The 16,952-nt window shown below is 38.3% G+C and overlaps 1 pseudogene; it reads left to right on the forward strand.

Moving 5' to 3' along the window:
- The window catches only part of LOC149537677 (chromatin remodeling protein DDM1-like), a 177,776-nt pseudogene extending 161,290 nt beyond the window's left edge, over window positions 1-16,486 (forward strand).
- Window positions 16,487-16,952: the final 466 nt, after the last annotated feature.

Here is a 16,952-nt window from a genome sequence, read left to right on the forward strand (position 1 = left end):
AGGTCATAGGTTAAGCTATGAACCCTCTCAATGCATTCAAACCAACCAAATGGGTCCTTTGGGGCCCTCCAAAAATATGTTATCATGAAATGCATCGAAAGAGGTCATAGGTTAATCTATGACCCCTCTCAACACATTCAAACCAACCAAATGCGTCCCTAGGGGTCTTAGGGCCCCTAGGGATATAAGTTGTCATGAAATGCATCAAGAGGGGTCATAGGCTAATCTATGATCCCTTTTGATGCAGTCAAACCAACCAAATAGGTCCCTATGGGCCGTAGGACATACGTTGTCATGAAATGTGTCAAGAGGGTTCATATGTCAACCTATGATGGTTCTTGATGCATTCAAACCAACCAAATGTGTCCCTAGGGGTCCTCTGACACCTAGGGACATACGTTGTCATAAAATTAACCAAATGTGTCCCTAGGGTTCATATGGCCCCTATGGACATACATTGTGATGAAATATGTTGAGAGGGGTCATAGGTTAACCTATGACCCTTCTCAATGTATTCAAACCAACCAAATGTGTCCCTAGGGTTTCTAGGGCTCCTACAGACATACCTTATCATGAAATGTGTCGAAAGGGGTCATAGGTTAACCTATGACCCCTCTCGACACATTCAAACCTACCAAATGCATCCCTATACGTCTTACGGCTCTTAGGGACATCTATTGTCATGAAATGCAATGAGAGGGGTCATAGGAAAACCTATCACCCCTCAATGCATTTGAACCAACCAAATTCATCCTTAGGGGCCAAAGCACCCCTAGGGACATATGTTGTCATAAAATGCATTGAGAGGGGTCATAGGTGCATCCTTAGGGGTCCTAGGACCCCTAGGAACATACGTTGTCATGAAATGTGTTGAGAAAGGTCATAAGTTAACCTATCACCACCCTCGATGCATTTTAACCAACCAAATGTGTCCCTAGGAGTCCTAGGGAACCTAGGGACATATGTTGTCATGAAATGCATTGATAGGGGTCATAGGTTAAACTATGACCCCTCTGTATGCATTCAAACCAACAAAATGTGTCTGTAGGGGCCCTAGGGCCCCTAGGGGCATATGTTGTCATGAAATGCATTGAGAGGTTTCATAAGTTAACCTATGGCCCCTCTTGATGCATTCAAACCAACCAAATGTGCCGCTATGTGCCCTAGGGCCCCTAGGAACATATGTTCTAATGAAATGCATCAAGAGGTGTCAAAGGTTTACCTATGACCCCTCTCAATGCATTCTAACCAACCAAATGCGTTCTTAGGGGCCTTATGGCCCCTAGGAAAATATGTTCCCATGAAATGCATCAAGAGGGTTCGGGGCTCATAGGTTAACCTATGAGCCCTCCTGACACATTCAAACCAACCAAATGCATCCCTAGGGGTCCTAAGGCCCCTAGGGACATACATTGTTATTAAATGCATCTAGATGGGTCATAGATTCTCAATGCATTCTAACTAACCAAATCCATCTAAGGCCCCTAGGGACATACATTGTCATGAAATACATCGAGAGGTGTCATAAGTTAATCTATGACCCCTCTCGATGTATTTGAAGTAAGAAAATGTGTCCCTAGGGGTACTAGGGCCCCTAGGGACATACATTGTAATTAAATGGGTCAAGAAAGGTCATAGGTTAACCTATGACCCCTCTCGACCCATTTGAACCATTCAAATGTGTCCCTATCTATCCTAGGGCCCCTAGGGACAAATTTTTTCATCAAATGCATAAAAAGGGGTCATAAGTTAAGTAATGACCCTTCTCAATGCATTTTAACCAACCAAATGCGTCCCTAGATACATTGTCATGAATATTTCGAAAGGGGTCATAGGTTAACCTATGACCCCTCGCAATGCATTCGTACCAACCAAATGCATCCGTATGGATCCTAGGGCCCTTAGGGACATATGTTTTCCTAAAATGTGTCTAGAGGGGTCATAGGTTAACCTATAACCTCTCTCAAAGCATTCGAACCAATTAAATGTGTCCCTAGGGGTTGTAGGGATCCTAGGAAGATACATTTTCATGAAATGCATCGAGAGAACCTATGACCCCTCTCAACACATTCAAACCAACCAAATGGCTCGCTCAAGGGCCTAGGAGTCCTATAGACATACATTTCATGAAACATGATGAGAGCGGTCATAGGTTAATCTATGACACCTCTCAATGCATTTAAACAAAAAAAATGGATCCCAAGGGGTGCTAGGGACCATAGGGACATAAGTTGTCATGAAATGCATTGAGAGGGGTCATAGGTTAATCTATGGCCCCTCTCAACATAATCAAACCAACAAAATGGGTCCCTAGGGACATGCATTGTCATGAAATGTGTTGAGAGCTATCATAGGTTAATCTATGACCCCTCTCGATGCATTCAAACCAACCAAATGCGTAGGGCCCCTAGGGACATATGTTGACAACCAACCAAATGCATCCCTAGGGGTCTTAGGGCCTCTAGGGACATATGTTGTCACGAAATGCATTGAGAAGGGTCGTAGGTTAACCTATGACCCCACTTAATGCATTTGAATAAGCCAAATGTGTCCCTAGGGGTCATACGGCTAGTAGGAACATATGTTGTCATGAAATTTGTTGAGACCCTTTCAATGCATTCGAAACAACCAAATGTGTCCCTATGGTCCCTAGTCCCCATAGGGATATATGTTGTCATAAAATGCTTTGAAAGGTGTCATAGGTTAACCTATGACCCCTCTCGACACAATCGAACCAACCAAATGGGTCCCTATGGGCCCTAGGGAACCTAGGGACATACATTGTCATCAAATGTGTCAAAACATATGACCCCTCTTGACACATTCGAAAAAATGAAATGGGTTTCAAGGGGTTCTAGGGCCACTAGTGACATAAATTTTCATGAAATGCATCTAGAGGGGTCATAGGTTAATCTATGACACCTCTTGATGCATTAGAGCCAACAAATAGGTCTCTAGGCGCCCTAGGGCCCCAAGGGATATATGTTATCATGAAATGTATTGAGAGGGATCATAAGATAACATATCACCCCTCTTGACACATTCGAACCAACCAAATGTGTCCCTAGGGGCCCCAAGGCCCCTAGGGACATACGTTGTCATGAAATGCATGGAGAGATGTCATAGGTTAATCTATGACACCCATCAACACATTTGAACCAACCAAATGCATCCATAGGGTCCATATGGCCCCTAGAGACATATGTTGTCATAAAATACTTTTAGAAGGGGTCATAGGTTAACCAATGACCACTCTTAATGGATTCAAACCAACCAAATCCATCCCTATGGACATATGTTGTCATGAAATACATTGAGAGGGGTCATAGGTTAACCTATGACTACTCTTAATGCATTTTAACCAACCAAATGGGTCCCTAGGTGCCTTAGGGACATACATTGTCATGAAATGCATCAAGAGGTGTTATGACCACTCTACATGTATTCAAACAAAAAAAATGCATCCCTAAGGGCCCTAGGGCCATACATTGTCATTAAATGCATTTGAACCAACCAAATGTGTTCCTAGGGGCCCCTAGGGACATACATTGTCATGAAATGGATCGAGAGGGTCATAGGTTAAAATATGACTTCTCTTGACACATTCTAACCAATTAAATGGATCTCTAGGGTTCTTATGACCCCTAGAGACATATTTTGACATGAAATGCAATTAGAGAGGTCATAGGTTAACCTATTACCCCTCTCGATGCATTCGAACAAACCAAATGTCTTCCTAAGGGTCTTAGGGCCCCTAGGGACATATGTTGTCATGAAATGCATCAATAGTGGTCATAAGTTAACCTATGACCCCTCTCAATGCTTTTGAACCAACCAAATGCATCCCTAAGGGTCCTAGGGACCCTAGGGACATAAATTATCATGAAATTCATCGAGAGAGATCATAGGTTAACCTTTGACCCCTCTCGATGCATTCAAACCAACCAAATCCATCCTTAGGGGCCTTAGGGACCCTAGGGACATATGTTGTCATGAAATATATTGAGAGGGGTCATAGGTTAACCAATGATCGCTCTTGATGCATTCAAACCAACCAAATGGGTTTCTAGGCGCCCTAAGGTCCGTAGGGTCATACATTGTCATGAAATGCATTGAGAGTGGTCATAAGTTAACCTATGACCACTCTCGTCGCATTGAAACCAACCAAATTCATCCCTATGGGACCTAGGGCCATAAATTGTCATGAAATGCATTGTTAGGGGTCATAAGTTAACCTATAACCCCTCTTGATGCATTCAAACCAACCAAATGGGTCGCTAAGGGCCCTAGGGCCCCTAGGAACATACGTTGTCATGAAATACCCTGAGATGGATCATAAGTTAATCTATGACCCCTCTTGACCCATTGAAACCAATCAAATATGTTTGTAGGGTCCTAGGGCCCCTAGGGACATATGTTGTCATGAAATGCATTGAGAGGGGTCATAGGTTAACCTATGACCCCTCTCAACACATTCAAATTAACCAAATGTGTCGTTAAGGGTCCTAGGGCCCCTAGGGACACAAGTTTTCATGAAACGAGTTGAGAGAGGTCATAGGTTAACCAATTACCCCTCTCAATATATACAGAAAAAACAAATGTGTCCCTAAGGGTCCTATGGCCCCTAGTGACATACATTATCATCAAATGCGTCGAGAGGGGTCATAGGTTCTCAATGGATTTGAACCAACCAAATGTATCCCTAGCGGCCGTAGGGGCGCTGGGGTCATACGTTCTCATGAAATGCATCAAGAAAGGTCATAAGTTAACCTATAGCCACTTTCGATGCATTTGAACCAACCAAATGCATCCATAGGAGCCTTAGGGCCCCTAGGGACATACGTTGTGATGAAATGTTTTGAGAGGGGTCATAGGTTAATCTATGACCCCTCTCGAAGCATTTGAACCAAATAAATTATTTTTAAATTAATTTAAGAAGATTTCACACAATCATAAAAATAATTTAGTATTATTTTATATAATGAAAAACAATTATGATAATTATATATGATATTTGCATGAGGATACACACACACACATGATATATATACATACAATATACATACATACATATATATGTATGTATGTATATATATACATATATGTATATGTGTGTGTGTGTACATACACACATATACATACATACATACATACATATATATATATATATATATATATATATATGTATGTATGTATGTATGTATCTGTACATATATGTCCATGCATATGCATATGTATATGTATATGTATATGTATGTATATGTACATATATGTACATATACATATATATATATATATATATATATATGTACATATATATATATGTATGTATATATATATATATATGTATGTATATATATATGTACATATATGTATATATGTATATATGTATATGTACATATATGTACATATATATGCATATATATATACATACATATATATATATATATATGTATATGTACATATATGTACATGTATATGTATGTATATGTACATATATGTACATATACATATATATATATATATATATGTATGTATATATATATGCATATATATGTACATATATGTACATATACATATATACATATATACATATATGTACATATATATATACATACATCTATATATATATATATATATATATGTATATGTACATATATGTACATATACATACATATATATATATATGTGTGTGTGTGTGTGTGTGTGTGTGTGTGCAATTCTCAAAAAATCTTCCTTGTGTTCTCGCTGTTGTTTGTCCCTTTCTCATTTTTTCCTACATAGGTTTAGATGAAGATGAGATTTTATTGAATGACATTCTAAATTTTCTTTTGGATTGTTAAGGGTAGATGCATTAGGCCCACCATTTCCAACATAGGAAAAAATGAAAATACTCTTTTTGAGAGCACTAAATGATGCAATAGCTTTGTTATCTTTGTAAAATGCCCTATCTTGTGACCCAATTGAAATAGGAATAACGTCAATGTCATTAGCAATGACATGTTCCATGGTAATAATAGTGTCCATTTCACAATAATTTTCTTCTCAACAGGGTTTGTAGGCACCAACCTAGCAATACCGCTACCACATGGGGCTCCCAGTGGATCAAACCACCCTAGACTCTACTATTCTTTTATTCACATTCAATCTAGAAGACCAACTAAAGTTAAAGAGGAGTTCAACTTCTCCCTTGTTACTACCTTCACCAACATATCTACTAGATTTTCACTGGTATGTATCTTCTCCAGCTTTAACTGTCCATCCTCCAAAACTAACCAAATGAAATGGTACCACAACTATATGGGTTTGGTCTTTGAATGTAGAGCTGAATTCTTTGCAAGATGAATGACACTTTGATTATCTGTGAAAAAATAATTATCCTTCTAAGGATGTCCCAATTCTTCCAAGAAGAACTGAAGCCATATCATCTCCTTGGCTGCCTCTGTAGTAGCTACATACTTTGCCTCTGTAGTGGATAAAGTATTAACCTTTTGTAACCTAGAAACCCAGCTCACGGCTGCCCCACCAATAGTAAAGATGTAACATGTAGTACTTCACTTAGTATCGATATCCCCTGCCAAATATGAGTCAACATAGCCCTGTAAATCAGCACTAGAGCCTCCAAAGTGTAAACACTTATAGATGTTCCTCTCAAATATGTGAGAATCCATTTGATTGCATTCCAATGCTAAATTTCTAGATGATTCATATACCTACTAACAACTCCCACTGCATGTGCTATATCTAGCCTAGTACATACCATGGCATACATCAAGCTTCCTACAATTGAAGCATAGGGTACCTTGGACATCTTGTCCTCCTCTTCTTGTGTTTTAAGTCACATCTCATTAGTAAACTTCAAATGACTAGGTAAAGGTGTGCTGACAACTTTAGCATTCTCCATAGAGAAATGTTGCAACACCTTATCAACATAATCATTCTAAGATAGCGTCAATGTTCTGTTCTTCCTATCTCTACAAATCTTCATACCAAGGATTTGTTTCATAGCCCCCAAATCCTTCATAGTAAATGCATGTGTTAATTGGTGTTTCAGCCCCTTAATGTGATCCATGTTAGACCCAACTACAAGCATATCATCAACATATAAACATAAAATAATGTAGCTATCATCATCCAAACTCTTAAAGTAAACACAATGATCTGAATGACACCTATTGTAACCATGCTCATGCATAAAACTATCAAATTTCAGATACCATTGCTGAGGTGCTTGCTTCAAGCCATATAAAATTTTCTTCAATTTGCACACTAAGTTCTCCTTACCTTTGACCAAAAATCCCTGTGATTGAAACATATATATCTCTTCATCCAAATCACCATGAAGGAAGGCTATTGTAACATCTAACTACTCTAAATGAAAATCTTTAGTAACCACTAGACCTAAAACAGTACGGATAGAAGTCATTTTAACAATAGGAGAAAATATCTCATCAAAATCAATTCTCTTTTTTTGTGCAAATCCTTTTACAACCAACTTGGCTTTAAATCTTTTCTTACCTCCATCCTCTTCTTTTAACTTATAAACCTACTTATTATGTTAAGCCTTTTTACCTATAGGCAACTTCCACAAATCTCATGCCTTATTCTTTAGCAAAGAGTATATTTCATCTTTCATTGTAGACTCCCACTGAATCTTAGTATCCACCTACATAGCTTCATCATAACTTTCAGGTTCACCAGCATCAATAAGTAAAAAAGAATACAAAGAGGGAGAAAATCTTTATGGAGGTCTAATTTTCCTTGTTGACCATCTAACATTCACTAGTGTGTGTGGTATTTGTTGTTGCAATTGTTGCACATCATGAGGAATGGCTGGAACATCACCTTTTGGAGTATCATCCAGCACTACATAATCATCTTGTTTCTTCTCATGTTGCTACAATAGATCTTTGTACAACACTTTCTCATTGAATATGACATCCCTACTTCTTATAATTTTATGATTATCAAAATCCCAAAGCCTATAACCAAACTCATGAATGCCATATCCAATGTTGGGACTAAAAATTACATGCTTCACTTTTAGTCACATTTCTAAAATTTTGAGAAAACCAGGCCTATAAATGCTTTGTGAAGCCTATGTACCCTACTGTTGAGTTAATGCATAAATGGTGTTTAATGTTTCTAACACCCTTCATTTAGCCCATTCACATATTTTGTAATGATAAATTGATATTCTGAGCTATTTGGCAAAGTCCTGTTTTGAGCCAATGTCTAATCTGCATTTTATCCTGTGTCAAATAGTGATAGGGAGGCCTTGTTTGCACCTGAATATCTCGCACCCAAAATTGTGTCATGATTCACCACTTTGGAAGTGTCTAGTGTCCATACCAGAGAACCTATGTTTTAGATTTTGATTTGTTTTGAGTTCATTTGATTAGATTTTGAATCCCTCAAAGTTGGTCAGTTCCTATTTTCATATGTTTACACATTGCACCTAATTCTAGGAAGCCCTGTTTGACGAGTTATAACTTCTGACCAGTTGACCCAAATACTAAAATTCCTTTTGCATTGCATTTTAAGCATCAGAGGCTTGTTTTGTTTCTAGTTTCAACTCATGACAAATCTGTTTGATCAGTTTTCAAATGCCATTCCAAATGCAATTTCTATCTTTTTACTAGTGTCAGCATTTGCAGATTTGTCGGAACCCCTATTCATGACATCATAACTTGAAACTCGTGATTGGTAAGGTCAAATGGATTATACCACTACATTGTCCTCTGAAAATAATCCAAGTGTCTCATTTTTTAGGTCTTGACGAATCCATTTGCACACTTTTCTAGGCTATTTTCATCTGCGAAAAATATTTTACGTCAGTGTTTCCAGTTGCAAAATCCAAGTAGCCTACTTTGACTGATCGCCATTTGTGCCTTGTGATTCGTCATGAGCCCAAATCATAGATTCATTGTGTCCTCATGATAGAGATGTAAGGAAACTCAGGTGCGAAAACAACTTCCTACACTAATCTCATAAGGAAAGTATGGTGCAAACCCTTTTGAAATATTCTACACTTACAGATTCAATATCATGTAAACAACATTATTGCAGCCAACCATGCATATAGAAATTAGATAGAGAAAGAACACATAACACAAAGATTTTTCGGTGGGGAAAAACCTTTCGGTAAAACAACCCTACCCCTCCAGAACCTGCACAATGTATTATCTTCAACACAAGATTACAATATACTTGCAATGCAAGTTCAACATCAACGATAGAAGATTCCAGTAGCACCTCAGTACCTGCAAACTTTCAACTATCACATTATTGCATTACAACATGCAATGAACATCTTAAGACCCAAAAAAATGCCCACAAAGGAATTGGACGTTTTTCATGGCTCAACCACCAAGAAACATGCACAATGCCACATGTAGATCCCATACCAAGAAAGGGGCATCCGTCCCTTGAATAGGCAATGACAGCTTGTCATATAATCCACCAAAAATAGCAGTCACAAGAGAAGTGTAAGGGAATCCATCATACCAACCTATTTTTGGCATATTCTCTTACACACACCAACCACTCATTCTTGGGCACCCAAATAGGCCTCATGTCATAAGATGCTCTTACACCTATCATAGCTTATTCCTTAAATAGCTCTTATGCATCATAGGAATCTGTCATAACCATTTCAGCCATGATCTCCTTTACACACTTCAAGATGCCGACACATGTAAGTGATCAACATGCCAACTAGACATGTACACTCACATTTACATATTATTTGCAAAAATACATTTTACAAAACAAATAATAATAAGAATAGGAATTATACAAGGTTGAGACACCTTATTTCTAACATTCCCCCACTTGTCGAACACCTTGTAAGAGCAATAGGAACATAAAAAGAACTAACCACTATAGGTCGAAAGGCCCATAGACTCTGAACACCATCTGAACTTCTCAGTGCCCACTGGTTTCGTTAATGCATTTGCAACATTCTTCACAATATCTACCTTATCCAAATTTACTTTTCCATCTTCCACTATATCTCTCACAAAGTGAAACTGCACATCAATGTGCTTCGTTCTGGCATGGAAAGTTGGATTCTTTGCAAGGCAAATAGAACTCTGACTGTCACACCAAATAGTAATCTATTCTACATCAACACCAACATCAGAACACAATCTCTTAAGCCAAATGGGTTCCTTACAAGAATGAGTAGCAGCCATGTACTCAGCTTCTGTAGTGGACAAAGCAACCACAGGTTGTCGCTTACTCATCCAACTGATGGCACCACCAAACATAGTGAACACATAACCACTAGTGGATCTCCTGCGATCAATATCAGCTGCCCAATTTGAATTCACAAACCCATGAATACAAACTAAATGAGGAGATCCAGAAGAGTTACCATGATAACATATGGAGTAATCTGATGTACCCCTCAAATATCTAAATACTCACTTAACTGCATCCCAATGTACCCGTCTAGGATTAGCCATAAACCAACTTAGGACTCCCACTGCTTGGGCAATGTCTGGTCTAGTACAAACCATAGCATACATAAGACTACCAACTGCACTAGCATAAGGTACTCTACTCATGTCCTCCACCTCACTAGGATATTTTGGACAATCATCTACAGATAACTTTGTTCCCACTGAAATAAGAACATATAGTGGTCTACAATCTGCCATGTTGAACCTGTCCAACACAGACTTTACATACTTACTCTGACTCAACCAAAGTTTTCTGTTAGACCTGTCTCTACTGATTTCCATACCCAAGATGTACCTCGCTGCCCCAAGATCTTTCATCTCAAACTGTGCTGACAACTGAGATTTAAAATTAGAAATCATACCTTTACCCTTCCCGAATAGCAACATATCATCAACATATAATGCAACAATAAGAAGGTGATCATTTTCAACTCTGAAATAAACACAATGATCTGATTTCGATCTTACAAATCCAATTGACAACACAAAGGCATCAAACTTAAGGTACCACATCCTAGGAGATTTCTTCAAACCATATAGAGATTTCTTCAATCTGCAAACAAAGGATTCTTTGCCTTTAACAATGTAGTGCTCAGGCTGTGACATATAAATCTCTTCCTCCAAATCACCATGAAGGAAAGCTATCTTCACATCCATCTATTCTATCTCTAAATCATATGATGCAGCAAGAGATAACAAAAATCTAATGGATGTCAACTTTGCAACAGGAGAGAATATTTCACCATAATCTATTCCCTCTACCTGTGAATACCCCTTTGCAACCAATCTAGCTTTGTACCTTTCAACACTGCCATCTGCATAGAATTTCTTCTTGAACACCCATTTACAGCCAACAGGTTTTCTCCCTTTAGGAAAAGGTACAAGGTCTCATGTTTTTTTTTTCTCTAATGAAGCCATCTCATCATCCATAGCCTCAATCCAGGAACCTGCATCTTCCATGCCCAAACCCTCTTTCATAGATCTAGGCTCGTCAGTGTTAGTAATCAAAGCAAAAGCACAACTGGAATCTAACATAGAATAACCAAGCCCTTCTGATTTCTTTCTTTCTCTCATGGATCTCCTCAAGGGCTAAGTTTGAGGTTGTTCTTCCTCTTCTTTTGAACTATCAGAGCTGCTAGAGCTCTCCTCATTATTAGACCCAACATGGTCTCTCTATTCAGTCTTCTCAGGGGTATGAGGCAACTGAACAACATCTTTTTTCTTTTCTTTTTCATCTGGTTGTAGCACAATAGGAGAAGATGTTAGCTCTCTAAAAATAACATTTCTAGTATACAACACCTTACTAGTCACAGGATCCCAAAGCTTGTATCCTTTCACACCAGCACTGTACCCGATGAAAATACATTTAACAACTTTTTTTTCCAACTTAGATCTTTTCTCCTTTGGAACATATGCATAAGCTTCACAACCAAAAACACAAAGATGTCTAATTGAAGGCTTCTTACCAGACCACACCTCCATGGGTGTCTTACCAACAAGAGCTGATGTAGGAGATCTGTTAACTAGATAGCAAGCAGTGGCCATAGCTTCGGTCCAAAACCTTTGTTCTAAACCAGCTCCACTAAGCATACTCCTAGCCTTCTCCATCAGTGTCTTGTTCATTCTCTCTACAACTCCATTTTGCTCTGAGGTATAAGGAGTTGTCTTATGCCTCTCGACACCTTGTTCTTTACATAACTGTTCAAACTCTACTGAGCAAAACTCACAACCATTGTCAGTTCTCACACACTTAATCTTCTTACTAGTCTTATTCTCTACAAGGGCTTTAAATTCCTTGAATTGACTAAAGGCTTGTGTCTTACTTTTAAGAAAATAAATCCATGTCCTTCTACTGTAATCATCTATGAAAGATACAAAAAATACAGACTTGGAGATCGAAGGAACTTTTACAGGACTAAATATATCAGAATGAATAAGATCCAAAACATCAGAAGATTTGTGAGAACTAGAGTAAAACTGAACATGATTTTGTTTACCATATACACAGTGTTCACAGAGGTCAAACTCAAGATTGCAATCATTTAACCCCTCAACGAGATTTTTTTTTTTTAGGGTTCTAAGACCCTTCTCACCAATGTGACCAAATCTCATATTCCACAACATTGTCTTTTCTGCAGGAAGCTTTCCTTCCAAAGTGTTTGCATTTCCATCAGAACCGATAACCACAAAATTCTTCACTGCTCGTTCAGATGGTGAGGATGAAGAATTGTTACATAGAGGAATACATGCATCTAGCTAAAACAAAGTATCTCTCCTAGTACCCTTAGCAAGAACCATCGATCCTCTAATCATCTTACATCCTTCTTTCGAAAAAGCAACTTGCACACCTACATCGTTCAGCATACTTACAGATAATAGGTTTCATGCTAGACCTGGAATGTGCATAACTCCATTGATTCCCTTTACTTGTCCATCAGGAAATTTGATAGTGACACTTTCGCGTCCAACTATCTTTAGGTGAGAATCATCACCCAACTACACCTTTCCACCATCGAACTCTTCATATCTTGAGAACCAATTTTGATGAGAGGTCATGTGAAAAGATGCACTCGAGTCAACCAACCACACATCATCAGATGCATGGGCTATCAAAGCTACGATGAATGCATCGCCATCTTCTTGAGATTTTTCAAAACCAGAATCTAAGGCTTTCTTCTTCTTCTTAGGCTCTTTACAGTCTTTACGAAAGTGCCTAGTCTTTTCACAGTTCCAACATTTTGCCTTGGACTTATTGAAAGTCTTTGACTTCCCACGGGATTTGGATCTACCCTTATTGTCAGACTTATTGTCATTTGTCTTTCCTCTTTTCGTGGATCTCCCATGAACAACAAGGGCTTCTTTTTTCGAAACAGAAGCCTTTCTCCGCATCTCCTCTGATAGCAGCGAAGACACCACATCATCCATTTTGAAGGTGACTAATGTGCTTTTGAGAGCCATCACAAGATGGTCCCATGAATCTGGTAAAGAACACAAAAGTGTGTAGCAACGATCCTCCTCCTCTAACTTGACACTAGCAGATGTCAACTGTGCAGCTAGCAGATTAAATGCATTTAAATGATCCGTTAAGGATCCACCTTCCTCCATTCATAGAGAATACAACTTCTTCCTCAGGAACAACTTGTTCACTAGAGATTTGGCCTGATACACGGCTCCAAATCTCTCCCACAAACTATATGCGGTTTTCTCATCTAGAACATTCAGAAGGATTGCATCGGTTAAACAGAGTCTTATGAGACCCTTAGCTTTACGATCTTTGATATCCCAATCTGCTTGAGTTATAGTTGCTGGTCTTGTAGCACTTGTAGTCGCTTCTCATAGGTCACGATCTTCCAGCATGTCTTCCATCTTGAGTTTCACCAACTCAAAATTAGTGCCATTAAATTTCTCCACCTGCATTCTTCCATATGATGAACTTGCCATCTCAATCTGCAAATAAGATTTAGGATACTCTCCACAAGACTCTCACTCAACTTGAGATTAGCTCAAAAAACCCTACCCAACAACTAGGATCAAAAGTTGATCAAGCTCTGATACCACTTGTAAGGAAACTCAGGTGCAGAAACAGCTTCCTACACTAATCTCATAAGGAAAGTATGGTGCAAACCCTTTCAAAATCTTCTACACTTACAGATTCAATATCATGTAGCCAACCATGCATACAGAAATTAGATAGAGAAAGAACACATAACACAAAGATTTGCCAATGGGGAAAAACTTTTCAGTAAAACAACCCCACCCCTCCAAAACTTGCACAATGTATTATCTTCAACACAAGATTACAATACACTTGCAATGCAAGTTCAACATCAACGATAGAAGATTCCAGCAGCACCTCAGTACTTGCAAACTTTCAACTATCACACTATTGCATTACAACATGCAATGAACATCTTAAGACCCAAAAAAATGCCCACAAAGGAATTGGGCATTTTTCATGGCTCAACCACCAAGAAACATGAATAATGCCACATGTACATCCCGTACCAAGAAAGGGGCATCCATCCCTTGAATTGGCAATGATAGCTTGTCATAGAATCCGCCAAAAATAGCGATCACAAGAGAAGTGTAAGGGAATCCGTCATACCAACCTATTTTTTGCATATTCTCTTACACACACCAACCACTCATTCTTGGGCACCCAAATAGGCCTCATGTCATAAGATGCTCTTACACCTGTCATAGCTTATTCCTTAAATAGCTCTTACGCGTCATAGGAATCCATCATAACCATTTCAGCCATGATCTCCTTCACACACTTCAAGATGCCGAGACATGTAAGTGATCAACATGCCAACTAGACATGTACACTCACATTTACATATTATTTGCAAAAATACATTTAAAAAAAATAATAATAATAAGAATAGGAATTATACAAGGTTGAGACACCTTATTCCTAACAAGAGAACCAATGCCCCAATTTTTGTCTTCCCAAGTATCTATCTGCCTAGTTTTCAAAGCTAATTCCAAACCCAATTTATTGCTTTTTGACATGTTTTCATGTAGGTGATTCTGAGAAAGTAACTTTGACAGCAAATATCTTTTGACTACAAATTCATCATGAGACGAGATTTGACACCATGAAAATATGTGGAATAAAGAATCAGTGGGTTAGATTTTAGAGCTCAGTCAAGTGTTTGGGTTAGTTTTTAAGTCCAATCAACAGACCTCCTGGCACAAATTTTCACAGTTGGTAGAAAGTGATAAAATGGGTTTTTAATAACAAATTATTGATCAAACTTGTTTCTAATCAGTATGAGATGGTGAATGAATCAGTTTTGCAATTCAATTGTCTAAAAACGAATTTTTTTTAGCTAGACCCACTTTGGGGCCCGACTAATTACACCAAATTGGTAAGTTGGTTTTGTTTTCTTTGGTTATAATTCATAAATGGGATGTTGATTTAAGTGTGATTTCTCATCACCTAAATGGTAAGGAGCCCAAGGATTCACTTAAAACTACAACTTATGATAAAATTTCTTTATTTTGGTATTGTAATGAATTACAATGCTCTTTTCAAAAGATCTCAACTTAAGGCAAGCAACAGTGTGCTTGTTCAGAAGATGGTTGGTTACAATTAGTAGGAGCCATATATATATGAGTGCTTCACTCGTCAAGATTAAGTGAGCCACCGTGAGGGGCATCATTTTATGCAAAGCCATGAATGGGATCGATTTTCATGAGAGAACTGAGTGTTGAGTTATCTTTACAAGGTGGAGCAATTCTGAAGTTGGCGTGTGGTGTGGTGAAAGAGGAGGCCATGGATGCTTATATGCCTTTTTCCATCAAATCAATGCATTTCAAATAATATAAAACCATGATTTCCTAGAGGCAATTTTTTTTTTAAATTGATGACTTTTAACTAACGAAGATAAATCCCAAACTCAATAGTCACGGCTGTTTTTAGGGAATCCATGTTATAGAAATTGATGTTTTTAAGAGATGGAATATCCCACTTACCCTAGAAGAGACATGCAATTGGTATATGATAATTGGTATATGATATTGTATGAGGTTGAGAGATTTTTAATTTTGCATTATTAAGTAGAGTTTTCAGTAAACAAAAACCTGCAAGCCCACTTTCTTCACCTATCAATAGCCACTAGGAAGGAGTCAATATAATCAAGGAGGGAGTCAATATAAAAAAAGAGGACTAGTTTAAACATAAAAGAGAAGCATTTGTTCTTGAACATTTTATGCTGAAGAAGGAAATAGGGGCGACACCATATATTAAGACGCCAATGTCTGAAAGAAGTCTATGTCAGCGCCAAGCTAGAGATGTAGGGGAGCCACTTAGAGAATATTGTGAGGAAATAAGAAACTCCATGCTAAACCAAAATAGTCACACCAGTGTTAAAGAGGCAATCTTACAAAGGAGAATTAACACCCAGCAGCAAAGCACACTGCAAAAGAAACAAGGGGACGCTAAGGGAAGAAAGCTCCACGTGCGGCAAGGAATAGCCCACGGCTTAGGAAGGAAATCTGTAGTGAAAAGCTAGAACATGCTATAATCAAACACCCACACGCATAAAGGTGTGGAAGATTGTGATGAAGACTCAGCACCATGACAAAGATTGCTCTCCACATTCAGCCAACAAACAAGAAGCCGGCATGAAAAATCAAGTACCCAAACGATAGTGTAAAACCTGCCAAACGAAACAAGGGTGAAGCCGTTTAAAAGAGGTAGGGGATACCCTGCGGCTTAGACCAGAAAGATGCCTTTCAAAATAGAGAAAAGGAGCAGCCAACATATTGAGACCAAGTCGCCCATCAAAGTAGAGAAATTATGCATCATAGAGTGGGAGCATTTGAAGCCGTAAAAGACTTACAATTTGCAGATCAATGAACACACGATTTTAATGTTCTTATCAATTACAAAACAGAAAGTAGAAGCCTGTGCTAGTAAAAATGGATGCCCACGTAGCTGATAAACACTCCAAGGAACAGTCAACGCAAATAGAAGAA

Source organism: Cupressus sempervirens, chromosome 9 (assembly GCF_028749045.1).
Source record: "Cupressus sempervirens isolate cs-2001-9-10 chromosome 9, ASM2874904v1, whole genome shotgun sequence".
Taxonomy (NCBI): Eukaryota; Viridiplantae; Streptophyta; class Pinopsida; order Cupressales; family Cupressaceae; genus Cupressus; species Cupressus sempervirens.